This window comes from Ursus arctos, unplaced genomic scaffold (genome assembly GCF_023065955.2).
Source record: "Ursus arctos isolate Adak ecotype North America unplaced genomic scaffold, UrsArc2.0 scaffold_13, whole genome shotgun sequence".
Classification (NCBI taxonomy): domain Eukaryota; kingdom Metazoa; phylum Chordata; class Mammalia; order Carnivora; family Ursidae; genus Ursus; species Ursus arctos.
In genome coordinates, this window is record NW_026622797.1 from 40,959,830 (window position 1) to 40,982,381 (window position 22,552).

Consider the following 22,552-nt stretch of genomic DNA (forward strand, 5'->3'; position numbering starts at 1 on the left):
AGTTTGTAGAAAACAATTTGACACTACATGTCAAATATTAAATATTAAATTAATTCATAAATATTAAAATAATTCATGTATTTCAATTATCCTTTTAAAAATCTATCCTAAGTAAATAATTAGAACAGTGATCAAGTAATTATAAACAAAGTAACCCTTTCTAATATTATGCATGAGGACAGAGCTCTGAACCACATATAAACATTCAGTAATAGTACTTTTAGTAACAATAAATAAGCAAAATTATTATACTCAGTTAAATATTTATTGAATGTTCAGAAGATATATGTGGCTTATGCTAAATATCACTAAAACACACAAATATATGACCTTTTCATTGATCTCTAATTAGAAAGATAGTATCTAAAGAAATTATTCCTTGTAAATGATTGGTCCAGAGGTAGAACACTTCCAGGATCTCATGATTATTTTAATGTATTGTTGAATTCAGTTTGCTAGTATTTTATTGAGAATTTTTGCATCCATGTTCACAAGGGATATTGGCCTGTAGTTCTCTTTTTTAGTGGAGTCTTTATCTGGTTCTGGTATCAGGGTAATGCTGGCCTTACAGAATAAATTTGCAAGTTTTCCTTCCTTTTCTAGTTTTTGGAATAGTTTGAGAAGAAAAGATACTAATTCTTTTTATTTTTTAATTTATTTTTTTTAATGTTTTTATTTATTTATTTTTGAGAGAGAGAGCAGGCACAAGCAGAGGGGAGGGGCAGAGGGAGAAGCAGACTCCCCTCTGAGTACGAAGCCTGATATGGGATTTGATTCCAGGACCCAGGGATCATGACCCAAGATGAATGAAGATGCTTAACCAACTGAGCCATCCAGGCACCCAATATTAACTCTTTTTAAATATTTGGTAGAATTCAACTGTGAAGCCATCTGTCCTTGGACCTTTATTTGTTGGGAGTTTTTTGATTACTGGTTCAAGTTCTTTGCTAGTTATCAGTCTATTCAAGATTTCTATTTCTTCCTGTTTGTTTTAGTAGCTTATATATTTATCTATTTCTTTCAGATTGTCCAATTTGTTGGCATATAGTTTTTCCTAATATTCTTTTAGAATTGTCTGTATTTCTATGGTGTTGGTTATTATTTCTCCTCTCTCATTTGCCACATTATTTATTTGGGTGTTTTCTCTCTTCTCAAACTATTCCAAAAAATAGAAAAGGAAGGAAAACGTCCAAAAAATCATTTACTGTGACCAAGTGGGATTTATCCCTGGGTTGCAAGTCTGTTTCAATATTCACAAATCAATAAATGTGATATACCACATTAGTAAAGGAAAGGATAAGAACCATATGATAATTTCAATAGGTGCAGAAAAAGCATTTGACAAAGTAAAACATCCGTTCATGATAAAAACCCTCAACAAAGTAGATTTAGAAAGAACATACCTCAACATAATGAAGGCCATCTATGAAAAACCTACAGCTAATAACCTCAATGGAGAAAAACTGAGAGCTTTTCATCTGTGGTCAGGAACAAGACAGGAATGTCCAATTTCATCATTGTTAGTTAACATAGTCCTGGACATCTTACCACAGCAATCAGACAACAAAAGAAATAAAAGGTATCCAAAGAAGCAAGGAAGAAGTAAAATTTTCAATATTTGCAGATGACATGATGCTCTATATAGAAAACCTGAAAGGTTCTCCCTAAAAACTACTAGAATTGATTCACAAATTCAGTATAGTCACAGGATACAAAATCAACGTACAGAAATCTTCGCATTTCTATACACCAAAAATGAAGCAGCAGAAAGAGAAATTAAGGAATAATTCCATTTACAATTAGACCAAAAACAATAAGATACCTTAGAATAAACATAACCAAAGTAGTGAAAGATGTGTACTCTGAAAACTATAAAACACTGATGAAAGAAATTGAAGATGACAAAAAGAAATGAAAGATGGAAAGATATTCCATGCTCATGGATTGGAAGAACAAATATTGTTAAAATGTCTATACTTCCCAAAGCAATCTACACATTTAATACAATCCCTATTAATACACCAACAGCATTTTTCACAGAGCTAGAACAAATAATCCTAAAATTTTTATGGAACCGCAAAGACCCTGAATAGCCAAATATCATATGATTTCACTCATATGTGGAATTTAAGAAACAAAGGAAGCAAAGGAAAAAGGAGAGAGAGAGAGAGGTAAACCAAGAAACAGACTCTTAACTACAGAGAACAAACATGGTTACCAGAGGCGAGGCAGGTGGGGGGATGGGTGAACTAAGTGATGGGAATTAAGGAGGGCACTTGTGATGAGCACCAGGTGATGTATGGAAGCGTTGAATCACTATATTGTACACCTGAAACTAATATTAACTGTATGTTAACTACACTGGAATTTAAATAAAAACTTAAAAAAATAACATCTTTGAATGTTAATTAAAATTAAAATAAATAAATTTAAATAAGAAAATAAATATTTTAAAATAAAAGAAATTTAAGCCAGTGGCCTTTGAAATAATTTTCATGTAAACTTCTGAATACATTTTAGAAATTGGCAGAGTGAAATTGGGACTAATTAAAATAGTTTTTATTTGATTAAAAAAAATGATTAAGCCATTGAATGTCGGGCTTTCTGTTAAAACAGTTGAAAATACCCAATCTGTTGCAGATATCTCTTATTCACGGGCCATTGTTTTAAGTGGCTTACCCTCCAGAATTACAAATGTCCAGACTATGATTTAGCATTCAGCTAGGAAAAGATTTCTATCACCTTTCTTCTCTCAAAATCATCATACTCATTTCTGGAAACTTAAAGAACGATGGTTAGATTTCCTTAAAGGCTGTGTCTGTTTTTTCAAGTTTCAACCAGGTTAAACACAGAAATCACAGCATAAATTGTGCTCTTGAAATTAAATAGTAAGCCTTCTGAATTTCTCAACAACTGCTTAGAGAGTCTGGTGCAGACAATTACCTCTAGAACTGTTTTTCTAACCAATATTATAAAGATAAACAAGGTAAAAAAAATGTTTATTTTTAGTCTATAGCCTAAAAAATCTGTTATGATTTTTAAAAACGTTCTTCTGAAAAATTCTGCAAGAGCCTATTAACTGATTCTAATTTTGAAATTAATGTTTTTAATTTAATATTTAATTGATAACAAGTGAATTCCTGAATTTCATCTTGCTTAACAGTAGATTTCTGTGTCACATTGGATGGCTTTAAACACATGATAAAGCTGAGAAAAATTAATTTATTATTTTCTGTTAGTTTAGCAAAGATTGATCACTTTACATTTCATCGAACAAGTAATATATTTTTAAAAATATTTACAAACAAATATATCAATAATCTGAAATGTAAAACTAATGAAGTCTGATATATGAATCACAGAAATAGCATTTCATGCAACAATCTTACAGTTACTCAAAATTATCCTTATGACACTTGTCTCAGGATTTTTGTTGCCACTGTAAAGGTCAATCACAATTAGATCAAGATTTTTCTTCTTGCATTCATAATGTGCAGAATTTACCTAAGTAACATTTTGGAAATACTTTACAAATAGACCTTTATTAATTCATTACAGTTTAATAAAGCCCCCTTTTCTTGTTAGTGGAATTTATGCATAAAATTAAGCATTGTTTAATGGACTTCCTTTTACAAAATGAAAGACTGCCAAAAATTCTTCTCCACAAGCATTTCTCAACAAGAAGTCATCTGATCTACAGATAATCATTGTTTGACCACAAGCACAGTGATAACCCAATGGTTAAGATTACTGAAATTTCTGGTGACCTAGATTCTCAGAACTTTCAGGTCCTTCTACTAGTTAGAATTAACAAACCTATTAGTTAGAATTAACATATTATCAAACCTAGAATTAACAAGCCTAAAATTAACAAACCTATAACACAAAGCTCAAAAATTTTATTTAGAAATAAAAATTTCTCTCTTATTTACATGGTCTTCACTGAAGCTTGACTTTATGTGTGTGTGAGAAAGAGAGAGAGAGACAGAGTGGGGAGGGGCAGAGAGAAAGAAGAGATGCAGTTTGGGGGCATTAAGCCTAAAATACAAAACTGAAAAAGACACTGTAAACCATTTGAGTCTCTGAAACACTTTGAGAAATGATTGTATCTAAAGCACTGTTTCTCAAATGCAGGTCTCAAACCATTCAGTGCATCCTTAAATGAATTTAGTGGGACATGACAAGCATGTTTATGCAAATGAAATAGCACACTAGAATAGAACAGAAAATGGCACGATGTGTCACATATATTATACAGGTAAGAATTTTCACTGGAAACTTTTTTAGTAATACTTTTTTGGGTATTTGTGTGTATAATGTATTCCTTTCCACATATCATTGTAAAAATATTTCAAAACTATGTGTATTCTTTGGAAGTACATTCTTACATGCGAGAAAAGTTCCAGATGACCTCATTCAAATAGGAATTGATTGAGACTAGTCTAATAATTTTACTGGTAATTAATATTCTATTAAATGTTAATGGAAATATTCTTATTATGTTGTTATATAACAAATTATTTCCTAAGACTAAAAGTAAATTTTTTTTTAAGGATTTATTTATTTATTTTGAGAGATAGAGAAAGTGAGGGAGCGTGTGCGGGGCGGAGGGTGCGGGGCAGAGGGAATATCTCAAGCCGACTCTGCACCACGCAGGGAGCCCAGTGCAGGGCTCCACGCAGGGCTCGATTTAAGGACCTTGAGATCATGACCTGAGGCCAAATCAAGTCTGACACTCAATCAACTGAGCCACTCAGGCACCGCAGGACTGAAAGTAAATCTTAAGAACATCAATTTTTAAAATTGTATTTCATTATTTAGCTTTGTGATCATGGCTACTTTATTTGATTTTCTTGGTCTCAAGTGAGGGAAGTGGACTGCTAATCCTAAAGTTCTATACAAAACTCATTTTCTAAGATGCCTTGTTTTGTAATATATTAATGCTTTTTGGGGTTATTGAGCTTCTAAGTCGAGTTCCTCCAAGTTAGCTGCTTCTTCCAACAATAACCCTACTTCCCCGGTTATACTGTAACTAAGCCTGTTAGATTATTACTTCACAGAATTCAAAATGAATATTATTTGTATTATAGTAACAGTTTTCCAGACTTTTATAGCAAGAAAATTTTGTGAATATATAACTATGACATCCACATCATTATTGTTGTTATTTTTAATTCACTCACTATATTTCAGAGTTAAATAAAATGATAAATAATTTCAATACACTAGATTTATGTCTATCATTGAACAGTTTTTTCCCTTTGTCCCCCATTTTATGCCATTTTTCCTCCTCATCTGTAACATTCAAATATTTCTAGAATTTTTCTGCAATAAGCTCGTGAAGAAATCATTCTCTTATCCTTCTTCTATTTGTTGCCTTTAGATTACTTTATACATCCTTAATGTAATTAGAAACAATGTTAGGAATACAGAAATTTTATGCCTTTTACACCCTTCTGCTTTTTGTTATATTATTGTTTAGCATTTAAAATGCATTGCTCATATATACTTGTGTACAATAGTATTTGTTATTTATTTTGATTTATTTCATACAGTTGTCAAGACACAGCCGCATAATTACTAGTTCCATTCCTGGTCAGCTATTCGTTATTTCATTTACCTTTTTAAATATTTATTTATTTATTATTTATTATTTATTTTCTTTCAATTATTTGTCAGAGAGAAAGAAAGAGAGAATGCACAAGTAGAGGTTGCAGCAAGGAGAGGGATAAGCAGACTTCCTGCTGAGCAGAGAGCCCTATGTGGGCTGGATCCCAGGACCCTGGGATCATGACCCGATAGCCAACTGAGTCCCCCAGGCACCCCTCATTTACCTTTTTTAAAAGATTTATTTATTCATTTTAAGGGGGAGGGCAGAGGAAGAGACTCTTTAGCAGACTCCCCACTGAACGAGGAGCCCGACACCAGGGCTTGATCTAGGAGCCTGAGCACGTGACCAGAGTCGAAATCAAGAGTTGGGCGTACAACAGATGGAGCCACCAACGTGGCTTCATTTACTTTTGTATTTCTTCTTAGGATAAACTTCCTTCTCTCTGAGGAAAACCAAACCAAACACCTTTCTTTGTTATTTGTTCTAATGTTAGCATGTTATCATCTTTTACCATCTATTCAGTGATTATTTGTGTTAGTGGTTTACACTAATTCTAAGCCATATGGCTCTCCAGGTATCCCAATTGAGAGTCTAGGGTTTTCACCAGGACCCTTTTTGCTGAGTGGTCCCTTATATTCAATTACTCACTGTAATAGTACATAAAGTTATCTCAGCCTTCCGGCTGTTTTCTGCTGATTTCTTAGGTTGCCATGTGTAGTAGCATAAAGGTGGGCAAAGGCCTGAAGGAGAAACAGATTATAACATTAATAACAGTGTCTCTGTGCTTCCCTTCTCTCTGGGATTTTCCCTTTTCTACAAATCCTGGCTGCTTTCATGGAATCAAACTCCAATATTTGTGTCTTTATCGCCATGAGGTTGCCAAAACTCTGGTGGCTTCCTTGCTTCTTATGCACTGCCTTCTGATTTTACTCCCGTCGTGATCCTCAGCTTCCATTAAAAATCATCCAATGATCCAATGGCAAAGGCAATACCAATATGTCATGCTTTACAAACACACACACAAAACATTCCATTTTTCTCAAGGATCTTTGCTCCTCAAGCCCTGACTGCCTCAGCAGATCTTAATGTAACTTCAAAGACATATTTTTTAAAATCCATTCTTCTGTTTGTGACAGAAGCATCAATCTTCTACATGACATTCTGTCATATCCAGAAGGAAATTCCTGTAGTTTTAACTTGCATTTGCTGTTTCATATCAGGAAAAGTGTCACTTCATATGCTATTGCCCATTCATATTTCCACCTCGATGAATTTTCAGTTCACAACTTTCCACTACATTATTGCAATTTTTTCTTATGATTGGTAGAATTTGTTTATAATATTTGAGAAAATAACATATTCTAAACTTTAGGTGACATGCATATTTTCTCCAAAATATGGGCAATTTTTTTCACCTTTTAAAAGTGTCTTTAGTTGAGTATTTTAAGATGTCAAATTTATCAATCTTGGCACTTAATGATTTATTCATATTTTATCATAATTTATTAAGTAGGAGGCTAAATTATTTAAGTTTTAGTCTTTCTTTTATCTAAAGCATAAAGAGCTATAAATTTTCCTCAAATCATGACCTAGATGCATCAAAATTTTGAAGTGGTTTAGATTTAGCCATATAAAATTACCATTTTTGTAGCTCAAAATGGTTGAATGACACTATCATATACTTAAATCCAAATACTATGGTCATTATCAGACATTTTTTTTCATTTGTTTTATTCATATATAATTTAAGTACAGTGAAATTCATCCCTTCTAGTGAACACTATGTGAGTTTAACAAAGGCACAGTTGCCTAATCACCAACCTAATTAGAGTATCCATTATTACTCCAAAATTTGTATTCTATTCTTGCTTGTAGTTTAAACTTTTCCAAACCTTCAACCTCTGACAACCATTGGCCTGTTTTCTCTCCCTTTCATTTTGTCCTTAAAGAATGTCATGTATATGTAATCTTACATCATGTAGCTTTTTTGAGTCTGGCTTCCTTAACTTAGCGTAATGCACTGGAAAGTCATCCATGCAGTCCTGTACCAGTAATTTTACCTTTTCTTTTTATTATTGAATAATATTCTCCTATGTAAATATATCACAGTATGTTTATCATTCACCAGTTGAAAGACATTTAGATAGTTTCCAGTTTTGGGCAGTTATGAAAAAACTGCTATAAACATTCACATTAGGATTGTATAAATATATATTTTCTTTTCACTTGGGTAAATACCCACAAGCTGTATTTCTGAGTCATATGGTAAGTATATGATTAACTTTTAAAGAAAAAGCCAAACTGTTTTGTAAAATGGTTGTACAATTTTGCAATTCAGTCACCAATGTATGGGAATTCTTATTGCTCCAAATCTTTTCACACAACTGATATTGTCACCTTGCCTTTTTTTTTTTTGTCATTCTAATAGGTTTTAAAGTGGTATCTTATTGTAATATCAATTTGCACCTTTTCATGTGCTTAGTTATAACCTATATATTTTATTTGTTGGAGTGTCTTTTCAAATTTTTCTGCTGTTTTCTTGAGGTTGTGTGTTTTCTTATTTTTGAGTTTGGAAAGTTCTTTTATTTATTTATTTATTTATTTATTTATTTATTTATTTATTTATTTTGAAAGTTCTTTATATAATCTACACACAAGTATTTTATCAGATATGTAGTTTGCAAATACTTCTCAGTCTGTGTCTTCTTACAATCTGTTATGTGACTTTTGATGAAGTGACTTTTATGAATTTTTGATGAAGTCTGATTTATTATTTTTTTAATAGATTGCATTTGCTGTCTTATCTAAGAAATCTTTACCAACCCAAGGTAACAAAGATTTTTTTCTACATATTCTGCCAGAGATTTTATAGTTGTAGGATTTAGGTTTGATCCTATGATCCATTTCGAATTAATTTTTGTGTATTGTGTGAGGTATAATTTTTTTGCATTTGGCTACCTCATTGTTCCAGTTTCAGTTGTTGCATAGACTATTCTTTCTTGAGTAACAATTACACTTTTTTGAAAGTGAAAAATCCATACATATGTTAGTTTACTTCTGACTTTTATTCTTTTCCATTGATCTATTATCTATCTCTTTACCAATATCACACTGTATTGATTACTGTTGCTTTATTATAAGTTTTGGAACTAGGTTGTGTGAGTCTTCCATCTTTGTTCTTTTTAAAAATATTTTTGGAAGCCATAGGTCACACCTTATCATTTTCCTTCCACATCTGTTAATCTGTCCTTTATAGTGTCTATCTCATTGTCTCTCTAAACTGGCTTAACAGTAATTTCTTCAGAGTTATTTTCCAATTTACAAGTTTTCTCTTCATGTGTATTCTACTGTTAACCTATTCTTTGCATTCTTCTATCTACTATTCTTAGAACTTCTATTTATTCTTTCTAAAATCTTGGTAGTCAGGGTTCCTGCGTGGCTCAGTTGGTTAAGTGTCTACTTTTGGCTCAGGTTGTGATCCCAGGGTCCTGGGATCGAGTTCCGAGTTGGGTTCCCTGCTCACAGGGAAGTCTGCTTCTCCCTCTCCCACTGGCCCTCTCCCCCACTCTTGTGCGCTCGCTCTCTCTTCTCTCTCTCTCAAATAAATAAATAAATAAATAAATAAATAAAATCTTTAAAAAAATCTTAGTAGTCATTTTGGAAAGTCAGTCATTTTTCTGTTCCTTTTTTCTATTTCCTCATTTGTTTCTTTATTATTACATTACATGTCTGAAATTTCAATACATTGGGTCAGTGTAAATCTGAATATGACCTCTGCTACCTGAGTGTCTTACTGATGACTCTTGCCCATGCTGTATTATTTTTCTTGTGCTTTTTATTCTGAATGTTAATTTGGACTATCTGGAAATTCTGTAAGAATTCTGTAAGAATGTTTCTCCAGGGATCATAGATTTTTGCTTTTTCCAGATATTTAGTAAGATAACAATCTATACCAGTTTAACTTAACTATTGGCCAGCCTTTGCTGTACTGTATACCAGAAATGTATATGTGAACACCGAGATGTGTGAGGTTGGAAATTTTGGTAAGAATTCTCAGAGAAGTGATTTGTTTCCTACTTGCATCTGAGACCATTATCAGACAAGTTTCCTTCAAATAACCCTTTGCCAGCTGGTGGAATTTACACACACACACACACACACACACACTCACACACACACTAAAGGCGTAGTTCTTCAAGATCCTATATAATTTTAGTGCTTTCATTTCAACATTTACCTCATGTGTTATAGTGAACATCCCCCAGGGTACCTACAGTTTTAGTGGCACATCAGTCCCTTTTATTTCAACTCCTTCTTAATCTGGTTACTAAGAATTTTTTAAAAATTTATTTCAAATTTAGCTATGAATTCAAAAGTGTGTTTATTATTAGTTTAATATATCTAGATTTCTTTTAAAGAGGGATTTATGTTCCACATAGCATTGCATATCCCCCACCCCGCTATTGCAGTAATTATTTGATTACAGGGAATATAAACTGCCAACTCTTGTTGGATAAGAAAGCAGAGAAACCCAGCCTTTATGAAAAGAAGAGAGAAAACATACAAAGAGGAGGTATAAAAGGTGTGGAGGAAAATCCGGATGACATGAAAATTTCTAGTTCTTGCCTCTTTTTGAGTCTTTCACTATAGCTCTGATTTATGATTAAAGAAGACAGCTTTGTGTCCTTCTAATACTCCTTTTTCTTAGTCTAAGCAAGTGGTCTTTGGGTGCTTTAAATAAAATTCCTAATACCAGTTCTGAGCAGTCTTTGTCTGGTCCTGTATTCCAGCTCCAGGTGTTATCCACTGCACTCCAGGTTTGGGTTTTCACCAGTTTTGTGGCTTGCCTGTCTCTCCTTAGGATGGATAAACAGTCTGGGTAAGTGGAACTTTAGAATCTTAGTTCGTTCACTTTCTCATTTGCAAGCATATGTCATTCCACACAGCACTTCATTTATCCTCACCAATGGCTGCATATTGGACTCTGAACCACCTGCAAAATATTAAACTCAGACATTCTGCACTCTGTCCACACCTATTCTCCTTTCAGATTTCTTACCCAATTATTTGCGCTAGAGCTGACTTTTTTCTTTTCCTTTCTCCTTTTGTCCATCGTCTGCTCCTCTTCTTCTCTCTCCTCTTCCTACTTCTCTTCTTCTTCATCTTCTTCTTTGTCTTTATCTTCATTATCTTCTAAGTAGTGGGGTCTGCAGTCCTTTGACTTCTTCACTTACTCTCTATCACCTAGAGGTCTGCTTTCATTTTCTCCCCTGAGGTTTAAATTGAGCATCATTTAAACCACCCCCTGACCAAAATCATATAATTGTTCCCCACTGGTTTCCTGTTTCACTTTTCTGACAAAGCCACAACACTGGATCTATCTAAATGTCCATTTTCTCAGAGCCTACAACCAAGATGCTGAACACTACTGGAATTACCATCATATTATTGTCACTAAGATTCATGCTCTTTATACTAAGATAAGTCCCCGATGCTTCCAGAAAATCCTTCTCTTATTTCGTTTTCATGTCTTTCATTCATCTTCCAAAATGCCTGCGCCAAATGAGACACATTGTCCCCAAACATCCTAATCGCCTTTGTTCTTCACAAATACTTCATCTATACTTTTCCCCTCCTCTGTACGTTATAGAGGTTGAAACAGAGAGGAAAACCTCCTGTCAGCACACTTGCACTTATATCCATCCTAGTTATCCCATTTTAAAGTTTGAATTGTTATTCCTCATCTTGCTCTATGTGCTAATCCTGTCCACCCTAACGGATACCCTTTTGCAACAAGTATCCTCTCTTATTAACCTCTTATTCTTTGTATATCCTTTCTATCAGCATTTAAATATACTCAAGTCTGTCCTGTGTGAAAGAATAAACGAAAAGAATGACACTTTTTGAACCTATGTTTCCTTCTATTTTTTTCTTACTTTTCCCTCACCCAGGCAAAATTATTTTAAAAATTTGTCTACAATCACTTTCTCCATCTCTTCAACTACTGAGAATTCCTTAGCCTTCAACCCTCACCACTTCAAGGAAATTGCCCTCATCAGGGTCACCAAGGACTTCCTTGTTATTAATATGGATTGCTCTTAGTTTCATCTCCCTTTAACTCTCTGTGTATTTCACATTGCTAATTCTTCCTCTTTCTTTAAATTCTGTTTCCTTGGTTTCTATGACTGCATACTCTGACTTCCATTTCTCAAGCTATTTCCCAGTTTTCTCTCATATCAATCTATCACTCAAATGAGGATGTTTCTGATTCTCATTTTTAACAATGTTCCTGGGATTCTTATTTATTACCATGGCCTGATATCATTTCTATGATGATTTATCCCAAATATAATTCTGAAGTTTGGGATCTCAACTGGAACCTCATATCTATATCATCACCTCTTTTATACCACAATTTGTATACCCACACTTCACTCATCCAAAAAACATAATCATTATTACAACTTTCCAAAATCCTGGTCAATCTTCTGTATTTAAAACAAGTCAGCCCTTAGCTACACTATTAAAATCATCTTCATTTTTGCTCATTTTTCCTTGAATTTAAGATCAGAAAATATTTTCTCTGTTATTTGGATCTATGCAGGGTAAACTAGCAAATAGTCAAACATGGTAAACCATGCTTCTTTGCTAATTCAGAAAGCACATGAGCTTGGGAACTCATGAGTAGGGAACTTTACAATGATTTTTTAAAAGACTGGATAATCTTTGAACATTGTTATTTATCCATTTAAAAATTGCCCTCAATTGTAATGTCCTACTTCAAAAGGCATTTCCCATTTTTCTGCAGTTGGGTCTTTGAGCAAATTTTCCCCTTAATGTTGAACACGATGAGTTCCCAACTCAAACAGTTTTAAGGATGGAAAGAATGAAGTCCCGCACCTCTCTCACTAAACAGTCTGGACTAACAAAACATGCAGTGGATGTCACATCAAATTGAGACCCTTGTCTCAATGGAGACTCTTAAATCAAACAGCTCTTACCTATTTATTATATAAAGGACTAACTTATTTGGCCCTCACTCACTCAAATGCTGGTCAAGAGAGAAATGACTCTAATATTTTGTCTATGTAGCACTTTTCTGTTCCTTGGGAGTAATTCCCCAGTCCATTGTTCTCTGTGGCTTTGGTTTTGTTTCTTGGGGAAACTGTCCCTCCCGCTATATTCCTTGACTAGATATATAGGGAGCACTGGAGGGCAAAGCATGTTGAGCCCTGAGACCTTTTCTCAAACTGTTTCCTTCCCACGGAAGACTGAAATAGTTTCAATATATTATTAATGTGGTACTACTAATATATTAGTATAAACATATTATTATTTTAATAGACAATATTTAGTAAATAATACAGTAAGCCACACAAAAACACTACAAAACTTTCACCTTCTTTTTAATTTTCAGTTTCCCTTTCCCCAATTAGGAGTTACTAAACGTGTCATCTTCCTACATTCCTGATAAATTTTTTTCTCTTGTCATTTGTCTATAACCCTAGACTATCTCAACACATACAACTCAGTCACTAGAATATCATCTCTTTTGTCTTCATTATTCCTGTTTGTTCCCCAAGGAAAATGGCTAAAATGATTTTGGTATTTTTGCATAAATCTCTTTTCTTGATGAAAATGATTGTGAGAAATGTAAATAATACAAAAGAACTAAAAGAAAATCTAGGCCTAGAAACTGTCTGTGTAAGTCAAATATGTTTGCTTATTTAAGGACACTGAAGAAGAAAGCACATTTGAAATTAACTGCACAGAGGTCAGCAATGTTCTCAAAGCTATAAACCCCTTGCAAGTGTCAAGGAGTTTATAGCTAGCCAGTAGGCATACAGTGTAGGGAATAACAGCTGTGAAAATGAGGGTTACACTTGAAATTTTAGACCTATATCTACTTCTTTAGGCCAAACCTTCTTTTCAGACATAAAGCTCGATGAATTCTCTATACATAAGCTGTTTGAATACATGCTAAAGACCAACTTACTGGGGCAGATACAGTACATATTGCATTTATTCAATGCAAAATATGTATATCAGTGTACAGTTTGGAGAATACTTAGACATAAACTCAATTTTGCCATCTGCCTCTCTCCCAGACACACTCAGACTTATCCAAGAACATTTATGAGCATAATGTAGAGTAATTGAGGCTAAATAGGTTACCCAGATGCTTTTAGAAATCAGGTTAACATTTCCTCAGGTAGATATGGTGCTCATTTAGCCATTTAGCAGAAGGTTATTTGCAAGTAATTGCTTGGTCATGGAGTAACTACATTCAACTTTCTTTGTTATCCACTGCCAAATTTCCATCCCCCACCCCCAATAGAGATTGTATAAAATCAAAATGTATAAGTTCTCATTTCCTACTAACTAACTTAAGAAGAGTAGTAAGAGATAAGTAATAAGAGATGAGGTTCAGTTGGTATCAGAGCCAGAAGAATATGAGGACATTTAGGCCACTGTTGGGACAATGACAGTTACTGAATTAAACTAAAAGCCAATTACAGGAGCTTTACAGAAGGGTGGCATGATATGAATTATTTTTTTTAAAGTAGCACGTTGGTCACTCTATTGAGACTAGATACTAAGTTGACCTTTGCTTCTCACTTGAAGAAGGTACACTGTTTAACTAATTAAACAATCAAGACAATGGCTTGGACCAAGGTGGTAGTACTGGACATATGAAAGGTGGTAAGATTTTGACATATTTTGATAGTAGAATCAACAGCATTTGTTGATGGATTCGATCTATGTTGTGAGGAAAGCCAGAGTCAGTAAAGACTACAACTGTTTTGTCCTAAGGGACTAGAATGATGAATTCCTGAGGGAGGCTGTAAAATAAGAAGAAATGGGAAGGAATAGAATTTTGGATTTAGTCCTTTTGACTCTGAGGTATCTCAGCCATTAAAGGGGGACAGTTAAATTAAGTGTTATACATATTGGTTTGGATTTCAGGAGTGAGGTCTGGTCTGGAAATTTAGGAAATTTGAGTATTTAAAACCATGATATCAGATGAAATTACCAAGATAATATGTATATATAGAGAGAAGATAAGAGGTCTAAGAAAGCGCAGAAACTTGAGAGGAGATGGAGAAAGGATAAAATGAGTGTTAAGAAATAAAGTTTTGTGTCTTAAAAGCCAACTGAAAAAAAAATGTCAAGAAGAGCGATAAATTGTTTAAAATGTTTATTGATCAAATAAAATGTGGACTGATAATCAAACATCGTATTTGGTAATTTTGAGTCATTGCTGATTGTGACAAAAGCAGCTTCAGTGGAATCACGTGGTCAAAACTTGACTAAAGTACACTCATGAGAAGATGAGAGATGTGGAATTTGACATAGTTAAAAGAAAATCTTTTCAGGATATTTCATTTCATAAAGGAATAGCGACAACACCTACATCTTTCACCTACATCTATTTTAAATGGTGGCTTCTGTTGGAGCAATATGATGAAGACCATTTTCAGAAAAGAGGCTGGAGGAACAGGAATGCTGCTCTTAATGGAACACACATTTCATGGAACATCGTGCAATGGTTTTATGTGTTGGAGTAAGTAGGAAATGGAACAAAACAAAGAATGTGTGAGCCTTATGCATATTAGTATCATATGGTCACAAATGAAGGACAATATGGGCTTTTGAGTTCCTTTTGTTTCTTGACAAATAGAGAAGAAATACCTGATGAAATTGATACACAAGGAAAAAGGCAAAAACATATGAAATATGTTCCCTATGATTATACAACTAGTGAGTAGAAGATTCAGATTTTGAACATATTTTATTTCAAGAGTTATACTCTTAACTGCTGCACAGTATTACTAATATTTAAATGAGGGGGATTACTTCAGACTTCATGTTTTTCTATAAACAGACATTCATTGTTACTTTCACTGTCCCTCTCTCTGCTTTTAACACCTTTTTTTCTTTAAGGTTATCTGGATGGGTGTTTGATGTAAATTTACCTCAGAGATTGAGTTTTATAGAAGTTCCTGTGTAATCTGGAATACAATACTGCAATAGAGCCAGTGATCTCTCTGTTTTTATCTTCTCTGTGTTTTATACAGGTGCTATAGGGGAGCTCTGCCCATCAACAAGGGAGAAGTCCTATTGTTCCAAGTTTACTAAGACTGTGGTTGCTGCAGAAATCCAAGGTCCTGCAAAGAAACTGCTGTCACAGTTTCTAAGCCTCAGTGGGAAAGGAATTCCAGGTGTATGGCTCACGTCAGCCTCATGACTCACGTTTCTTTCCAGCCCTACGACCTTCATATGGGGGTTGTGAGGTTTTCCTATATCCTTTCTACTCACTTCTTGAGATGCTATTTGTCTCAGGATTAAGGATTTTTTAGTTAAGCCTAAGTGCTTCCTTATTCAGATTTCTATCATTAGGCGCAGGGCTTTCTAGAACTTTTTGGCTTATGAAAAATTCCTTTCCTAAATTATCAGGAGCACTTGAAATTTTTGACAAGTGTATCTCTTTGGCCATTTCCCTCATGGTCTTGGAGTATGGGAGGAGGGGTGGGGAAATAGATGACAGTAAAGGAGAGTGTCTTAGATTTCTGTGCTGTGTGTTTATTGTGTTTGTTATTGAAAGGGGAATATAATTCGGTTAACAAATCAAAAACAAACAAAAGAAAAATCAAAGATGCAGTAGACTAATACTAATTTTAAGTCAGGAAGACTTTGGAAGAGGTCTATTTTATAGATACTTAGTTCTTTGACATTTTACCATTAGCTTTGGATGAGTTATAACCAACGGGATGCCACTTGTCTATAATACTTCAAGCCTAGTTATATGTATCTGATAATTTCTCCTCAATTTCACTTGGTTATTACTGACACATTTATCACCATCTAAATTATGAGAGGCAATCTCAATGTAAACAGCAATATATCCTTTGTAGAACAACTTTGATACAATAATGATATCCTTGTCATAACAAATTAGTGTTTATCTCATCCATCTCATTGTAGACTATGGGCCTTCAGATCTCTTCTACTTATGGAAAATATCTTCTGTCAATATGATCTTGCATAAGTTATGATGCATTACAGAATAAGTGAATTTGTTTGACTACCAGTTTCAAGTGACAAGTTCAATTAAGAATGTTTATTCTTGAATGTCATATTTACCAGTTAGTCTGTCTTCTTTCAAACTAATTTTCCTTGTAAAATTTTATCAACAGAAGGAAATTCATTTGGATCTTGCATAAGGTTTTACAAAGATAAACTCTATTTTTGTATTCTTTGCTTTATTAAACTAATGGCAGAAAACATTTAACAAACTTAGTATGATTATATAATTATGGACTGAGAAAGATCTTAATAGAAAAATAGATGAAATGTATTCTAATAACACCTCTGACACTATTCAAATAAAAATATTTATTCACAGAAGGAATTAAGTTATTTTTAAATATTAACTTATAGAATAAAATAGTGGTGAATCCAACTTTTTATGCAATTTTGTTTCTAAATTAATTTTCCATCTCATCTACTAAAGAAATGACACATGAAAATAGTTCTAATTTCTGTGTGACCACGTTAAGCAGAGAGTGCATTTTCAGAGCTGGCTTCACTGATAATATTGTTCTAAGGTTAAGTTTATCTGCATCCCAGGAAGATGAAAGAGAAAATGTAGCATAAATGATGCTTCTCACTTTTCTTTGAATAAATGAGTCCTTGATCCAGTGAACTATAATTAAACATTTTAATATTCTTCACCTTGTTCTCTTCTATATTCCCAGCCCAGAAGTGAAGCTTCCTAGAAACACCTCTGAAAATTACATCAATTATAACCTTCTTTGAATTTGAATTAAGACTGTTATCTTGCTTTCTTTTTCCCTCTGGAAAAATTATACCAAGATGTATTCTAATTTTTCTTGTATTCCTAGATAAAATTTAATTTTTACCTAGCTATTTACCAGCAAGAACAATAAACCTGGGATGATAACACTAAAATTGAGTCATTTCATTACTTGCACTTCTACATACTAGCAAACCTTGATAAATTATTTTGAACATTCCTAGAGTCAAGAATTTTTATACTTTAATTTTATAATATATTTGCTTTTCATTCCCTTAAAATTCCTTATTGTCAGGGTACAATATTGTCCTGTTTATTTGTATATAGTGAACCCAAACCCAAATGAACAATAAAATATCTTGAATAAAAAAGCAATTTTTATTACTTCTTGAAATTTAAACCACAAAAGCTGCCAATTAGAATTTCCTTGTATTACAAGAGGAAATGCAAATCTAAGTTTCTTTCAAAGTAACTTATGTTTAATATCTTTTCAGAAAATATATATGAATTTTTAAATAATTCCACCAAATCTTTGTGTATTTTTATTTTTTTATTTATTTATTTTTTTATTTTATTTTTTTAAGATTTTATTTATTTATTTGACAGAGATAGAGACAGCCAGCGGGAGAGGGAACACAAGCAGATGGAGTGGGAGAGGAAGAAGCTCACAGTGGAGGAGCCTGATGTGGGGCTCGATCCCATAACGCTGGGATCACGCCGAGCCGAAGGCAGATGCTTAACCGCTGTGCCAACCAGGCGCCCCATCTTTATGTATTTTTAAAGTTTTTTTTTTTTCTTCAGGTTATCATCTGTACAATTTCTTTTTCTAGGCTGTGCATATAGGGAAGTAGACACTAATATTTTATAAAGGGAAAAAATTCACTAACCAAGCTCAAATCCACAGGGGACACTAAAGAAAATTGCTTGAGATATATGGAAAAAGTTCTGGAGTCCTACAAGTAGAAAAACACGCAGAAAAGTGACAAACAGGGAAAAAGTATTCTAATCACTTTAAAGTTTTCCGGAGACCCTAGAATGTACAAGTTAGCAGCACTTTACTGTATTTTACCAAAAATTCTCAGCAAGTTCACACATGCTGAATTAAAAATCTCTAAGCTTTGTCACAATGACATGATTTACTTGGAGCTCCTTATATGCAAACAATGTGAATTTTGTTATCAGGAAACATCAAATACACCCCCAAGCAGCATACTGTTAACTTTCAGAAAAGCAAGAATGCATAGACCTTGGTCAATTCATTTTCTGTTTGTTAAGAGTTTCCAGAAAACATTAGGCAACCAGTAGAGTACCTGGGCAAACTGATGGGAGATTTTTCAGGAGGGAGCTGGGTAAGTTGCTGAGTAGCCAGGGCCAGAGTGTAACTCCAGTCAGCTTGATATTATCAAAGTGTGACCCCCAACCAAACAGCAGTAAAAATACTCTCTCTGCACATAATCCTTTTCCTTTATTCTTCTTTTCCTTGTCTTGTCACCTGTGTGGTAAAGTCAAGGCTTCTGTATTGCTTGGGACTGCTTAGCTTACTTTACTGTTACAGACCATTTAGGTCTGCCATGGACAAGGATGCATGGCTTCCGTGGTCAAGCCCAGGTAATCAATAAACTTTAGTGGCTTTCAAAACATTCAAATCCTTAGTTTCCCTGGTTGTCAAATATAAATATATATATATATATATATATATAAAATTATATATTATTATATATATATATATAATAAAACAAAGTGGCTTTCAAAACATTCAAATCTTTGGTTTCCCTGGTTGTCAAATATATATATATATATATATATATATATATATATATATATATATATATAATAAAACAAACAAACAAATAAACTTCCCTAAATGATAAGGACAGGCTGTGGAATGAGTGAACAAGGTCAGGGATGCTGGGTCCTAACCAAATACCATTCTTTAAAAATAGCCTACAGGAGCTTAGGCACGATCTTAGCTTGGCTTGGGCTGCCCTAACCAAATAACCTAGACCGGGTGCCTTAAGCAACAGAAACTCATTTTCTCATAGTTCTGAAGGCTGAAAATCTAAGATCAGGGTGCCAGCATGGTTGGCTTCTGGTGAGACCTCTCTTCTTGGCCACCTTCTAGCTGTGTGCTCACATGGCCTTTCCTCTCCTGTGGGGAGAAGAGGGAGAAAAAGCTCTCTGGTTTCTGTTATAAGAGCAGTAACCCTATCAGATCAGAATCCTACCCTTATGACATTATTTAACCTTAATTACTTTCTTGGATGATCCATCTCCAAAAATAGCCACAGAAGAAGTTAGGGCAGCATATGAATTTTGGGGGAACACATATATCCAGTCCATTATAGGCACTATTTTATCTGACAGAATGAGAAAGGAAAGTATTTTTTAAAATACCTTTTAAAATCCTACCACTCCTTAAGAGATGAAGCAGAAATACAACTACAAGTAGTATGAGTACACGTTTTCAGCCCACCTTCTGCTGAATAAAGATGAGAAAGGGCTAAAGAGGAAGATAAGGAACAAATGGAAAAGAGAAAATCACTCCCAACTAATTAGAATATTACCTTTAAAATTAAATATACACTGAAAGACAAAATAAAATCAGAACTGAAAGTTTATAAGTGACCTAATCATTTGTCTCATACGAACAAGTCTTAAGGATTTTTTTTAGCAACTGACTGAACTTCAGATTGAACTGCAAATTGCTGCTTCGACTTTGCCCACGCTGTTCAAAGTCTGAATTTCTGTCAGAGCTGCCAAAGAAAGCCAAAGCCTGAACAGATCAAATCAGCACTGCCAGTTCACTGTGGCCACATTATGAGGAATTAGTCCTAATGAGGAATGACTTCGCGAATGGAGCCACCCAGATGGATGAGGAGACATCCTGAATGAATTCAGGAGAGCTCCTGAATACTCATCTTGAAAGCAAGCTTCATGCAGAATTGTGAATAAAGTAGGATTTTTAATAGTCAATATGGAATAGGATATAAAGTGGAAGAGTGCAGAAGGTCCGTGACATTTACTGACAGAAGACTGCATTTAATTTAAATGATAACAATTTGTCATTGATGGAATTTCAGAAAGAAAAATAATTGGACCCAAATAGTGAGCCTACAAAATAATTGTAAAGCAAATTGAGAACAAAATTCAGACAGAAATGACTGGACAAGGGGAATTTTGAGAATTATATGAAGGTAAGAATATAATGAATACTGATGATAAGAAAAGAAAGGGGAAAGTTAAGTCATGTGAAATTAAAACAACAGGATTTAGAAAGTAACAGGTGGTTTAAGTTCAAATTATTAAAATGGTAAACTAATGACAATACTGATGATAAGGATAAAATTAGGCAATAATGAGGTTTCAAGAAGAAAGATCAGGTGATATATGCATTTTTCCATTGAATTTTGGGTACTCAAGGAATGGTTTAGAAAACACATTTCACCAGCAAAGGAAGAACATTTTATTTGGGAGTTATTGTAGAAAAATCCTGTGACATTAATATTACTAACATAGATTTGTTTTTATTAATTTACAAATCATTTTTGAGTGTCTTTTTGCAGATTCTGTTTATTCTCGGTAGAATTACTTGATGACTTATGCATTTAGTATTTATTACTATAATGATAGGATCTACTAATATCAACTATAGGTCAATAGATAACAGACTATAGAAATTAAGACAGAAGTTGCTTTATATTATACCCTGAAATATTCCCCAAACTTTAATTTTGGGAGTAAAAACTTACTTTAGAATATTAATATGGAGTTATAGTATTAGAATGTGAAGATTATTGTAATAAAAATCCCCTCTCCCACCTTTATTTTATTTTTTAAAGATTTAGTTATTTATTTGAGAGAGAGAGAGAGAGGGGTTTGCAGTGGGAGGGGGGCGGTGGTGGTAGGGGCAGACTCCCCACTGAGCACGGAGAATCATTTTTTTTTAAAGATTTTATTTATTTATTTGAGAGAAAAAGTGAGAGATCATGAGCAGTGGGGAGGGACAGAGGGAGAAGTAGACTCCCCGCTGAGCAGGGAGCCTGATGTGGGAGTTGATTCCAGGATCCTGAGATCATGACCTGAGTCAAGAGTTGGACATTTAACCCACTGAGCCACCGAGGCACCCTGTCTCTCCCTCCTTTAAAAGAGTAAATCACTTCTGTGTGTTAAGGCCCTCTTTTGTACATACTTGTTTGGTCACAGTCTTGTCCCTGGAGTTCATCACCCTACTATGGGGTAGGTTTCCTGCAACCCCAATGCTCATTCAGAGTAATGTTCAAGGTGTCTTGGGATATTTCTCCTAAGCAGAACACTGATAGATGACCATGTCAATGGTATTCCGATTTGAACTTACCATGCATTCACTGCTGGAATTTAAACTTCTCTAGGATACATCTTGAAAGCTTGTAGAGCAGATTAATTAAATTCTGAGGAGCCTCTTGAGAAAGACTTCTCATCCTAAAGGATAAAGGATAATGTTGGTCTAATAAGACCAAAATCATATCAGAGAAGGCAGACTCTCTTGCTATTTCTTTTGCCCTACCCACCCCTTTGTATTTTTTGTCCTAGGCAACCACCAATCTGAATCCTCTCACAATAGATTAAATTAAACCTTTAGAGTTTTTATGTGTGATTTGTTTCTGGCTTCTTTCACTCGGCCTAATGTTTTCTATACCATTACTTTTTACTGCGGAGAATTGTCTTCTTTCTCTTTTACTCACTTGGTGATGGAAATTTGGATTGTTTTCCTTTGTTTTTTCTTTACCTCTGTGAATAAACTGGCTGTGAATATTTGTGTATGGGTCTTTGTATACCTATTGTTTCTGAGAAACTTTATTTTTTCCTTGAGTAAATACTTAGGAATGGAGTTGCTTTATAAGAAACAGTCAAATTGTTTTCCAAATCAAGTGTTCCATTTTAAAAATTCACATTTAATATTATCAGTTTTTATTAAGTTAGCCATTCTATTATTGGTAGGTATGATATTTCAGCAAAACAACATTTCATTGTGGTTTTAATTTGTGTTTTCCCGATGACTCATGGTGTTGAACTTATTTTCACATGTTTATTTGTTATCTGAATACTTTTTTTGGTGAAGTGTCTATTCAAATCTTTTGCCATTT